The sequence below is a fragment of the Falco rusticolus genome, chromosome 5 (assembly GCF_015220075.1).
Source record: "Falco rusticolus isolate bFalRus1 chromosome 5, bFalRus1.pri, whole genome shotgun sequence".
NCBI lineage: Eukaryota > Metazoa > Chordata > Aves > Falconiformes > Falconidae > Falco > Falco rusticolus.
Window position 1 is genome coordinate 58,813,603 of NC_051191.1, and position 3,671 is coordinate 58,817,273.

The window sequence follows — 3,671 nt, forward strand, 5'->3', positions numbered from 1 at the left end:
CTTCCCGCCAAAGTGTCTACAGGGCAGAGAGTCTTCTACTCTTCTAGCTCTCGGTGCACCCCAAGAAACATGCAGCTGGGAAGGTGTGTGCCTCTCCCCACCTGTGCCTGGCCGACCTGCAGGAGTGCCGGGCAAGAGGAGAAACAAAAGTGACTCACAAGTAAGCACACACATCTGCTCCTCTGCTGATCAGCCTGGGACCAAGACCTGTGCTCCCATGTCTGGGGAAGACAGAATTAGAAGTGTAGGGGGGGAAGTCTTACCAACCCCCCTCCACTGGCTGAACATCCCCCAGCCAGCACAGATTTATGGAGCTCTGAGCACGGCCATCCGAGGAGAAGGTGTGCTCCTCACAGACCCAGGTGAAAAATGCCCTGGGAAGAGTTGTTTCTTGTTGGCAAATCCCGTTTGTGGGGCAGTTATCCTCCTTTTCTGCTTTCAGGCTGAAATCTGTGACAAGCACACTGGATTTGCACTGTTATGTAGTTAAGAAAATAATCGGCAGGATGAATACTTGTCCTGTCCCTTGTGCCACTTACTAGCAAGAGAGACACCCTATAAACTTCTCTCACATACAGGAAGGTGTCTCACGTGAAAACCTCCCTCACCAGCAATACCCAGGTTACCCTGCAGCGCCCCCCCCCCCCCCAAGCCATCAGCTTAGGTTCAGATTCTCTTTTCTTCTACTCTGGAAATCCTTTGAACTTTCCAAACAAGTGCTTTTCAACATCATCCCATCTTATCAGTCACAAGAGAAAAAGAAATGGCCCTTGCAACATGCTTAGGAATAGGAATGAGTGCCCTCTATCCCCCACCTATACTCCTAAAGATAAAGCATTATTTTCTTTCTCTCCTGAGCTAATGAGGCAAGCTAGCTTGATAATCGTCCCACCAGTTGCTTGCGCCTCCTAGTCAGCTGTCCACTGCAGGGGGAGATTTCCTGGATAATGCGGATAAAGGCCAGCAATTCCTCTCCTGAGCCACATCTATCTTCTCGTTAATTTTTATTTTGGGAAGAATGTGTGGTTAGATACACTCCCATTCCTTCCCTCTCCCTGCCCCCACTGGCATTTCTTGCCTTCTTCTGGGATTGCCCCTCACCTTTTAAATTGCTATGGCTGTATCTCCCACTCCTGCTGGTTCTCCTCTGTGCCTTCCTTATCAGGCTCTTATAATTGTATTGGCAGGCCCTGCCTTATTTGTCCAATGAGCTGACAATTCTTGAGCTGATATCCCATCATATGACCTCTTCATGGAGCGGAGACCAAAATTACTGTGTAACCAGGGGGCAATAAACCACACCTGATAAGATGAAAGGCTTTCAGCTTTTTCCGTATTCGAGATACTGGAAAAGCAGTGGGGGCGGTGGGAAAAAGAACAATGAAGGAGGTTAAAAAATGGTGCAGCTAGTCATGATGAAGAATATTTAATTATCTGATTTTATTAACCAAACTTCTCCCCAGGTGACAGGGCAGACAAGCGAGTGTCTTTTACACCGATGAAATGCATGGGGTAGAGAGTGGGAATTGCATTTCTTTGTTCCCTTCGCATCCCTCTGCCCGGTGGCTCAGTGGAGCTGTTTGTGTAAAGGCGGATCTCGTGCCTTCCTGGTTGTGTGATGAGTTGGCAGCTGCTGGGTGGGTGCATCAGGTCTTGTGGCCCTCTCCGTAAGCCAGGACACCTTGCTGTTTCCATCAATGTGTGCAGGGGAATGTTGCTCTGGCCAAGCTGTCCTCTCCTGCTTTGCTGCCAATGCCTGTAATTCTGGCTGGGCACACAAATAGGGATGCCTTCCCCTTCTCTGCTTAGGCAGAATGACAGAGTAGGTAATTTATGAGCTGAGCAGAGGTGAGTGCGTCATCTGTATGCAGAGGGAAGGGAAAGAAAGATGCTGTGAATCTACGCCCTGGACGAAACCTGCCTATTTAATAACAGAGTTCCCTTTTTCCTCATGACTCCTGGTTTAAAACCCATGAAAAAGCACAAGAATCCTGGTGCATTCTTTTACAAATGTTTTACTTTCCCTACTCAGCTTGCCTAAGGCACTAAAAAAGGGACCACTCCTGCTTTTACTGGCTTCCTATACAGCTTTGGCTTCAAACCTTACTCACTTCCCCTATGTCATGAGTCGCATGTCCTTGACCCAAACTTCAGTGTATTAATTTAGCATATATGACAGTGTCTGGACTCTGATACTTACTGTGCTACCTTTTATCTGAAGGCTTTCAGGCACAGGGCAACTCTGGGGACCAAGAGCCTCTGTTTTTTAAGCCTCCCCTGCTGTGTGTTTTTCCAAGGGCTCCATGTAGGCAGCTAAGCGAAGCCCATGGATTCGTCTGCTTCATTTGCCAAGTGAAGCCCAAGAAAGCACACATTTTCCTTTGCTGTGGAATGCTTTGGCTTTCATTTGTTATTAAAGCTTCTGTGTGTTCAAGGGGCTAATTTCTTGCTGCAGGGGAGGGGGAGGAGGAGGAGGATTTCATGGGAAAGTCTGATAGGTCCCAACACTCCTTATGAGAGGACTCATATCTCTGGAGGTCACTAGCTGGGTAAATTAGCCTAGAGACTCTCAGGGCAAAAAAATATACTTCCTATCCCTCCTCTTTGCTCCAGCTCCATTTTTGCTGAGTTAAATACACACAGTTTTGAAAGAAAGAAATGTAGCCTTCTGGCAGTTATGTCTCTATGAACACTCACACCAGCTCCCAAAGAAATACATGTGCATCCATGTTAAAGATATTCTGAAGAAAAAGAGAGCTGAGACAGGCATACTCCCAAGTTTTCATCTCAGTGAAATACCTTTATTCAATGATCACATTGACAACATGTACCAGAGTATCTCCGCATTCAGAGAGAACGTGCTGTCTGTCTCCACTGCCACCAGCTTGCTCTGGGTAGGCACCTGCTGAGACAACACTGTAGTCCCATGTCACAAAATCAAGTTGTGCATGTTTGTATAACAATTCTGCCTTAGTCTGAGACTTTAAACCTCCCTGCTGCTCACAGGGACAAGTTGATTTTCTGTGTGTGTTTAAATGAGATGCTCACATGCAAATTTACAACTTGAAAGCTTCCTTGTGAAGGCTTTATTTTTCTTCTGTCTTATTGTATTGTTCTTTTTATTAAAACTGAAGGCAATGCCAACTGAGAAATATATTTTAGTTCTTCTATATAGAAAAACACAACAGGCACTAAAGTAGGAAATAGAATGAATAACTGACAACTCTTGAAAGGGGATTAGAAAGCAGCAGTGTAATGATGCATAAACCCCATGTTTTGAATACAAAGGTTTTTTTTCAGAAAAAAAGTAGATTTGATATCAAAATGTTTAAGTAATACCAAAAGTCTCAACCATTTTAACAATTTTTTAATAAATAAATGGAAAAATAATTATAAATACTATTTCATTAACTACAAAAATGAAATACTTTCTTTTGAATGACTGCTAGTTTGGAATTTCTTTGCTTTGTATTATGTTAAAATAAAGATGAGTAGCAAAAAATAGAAGCTTGAAATGCAAATGAACATTTTGCAAATTAAAATAGTTCAGTTGACCCCCTTTTTCAAATGACTGAGTTGCTGAAACGTAACAAATTATTTACGTCCAAAACAAGAAATGATTTACTTTTAAATTACCAAAGAATGAAGAAGTTATTTTTCTGCCAAGTTCT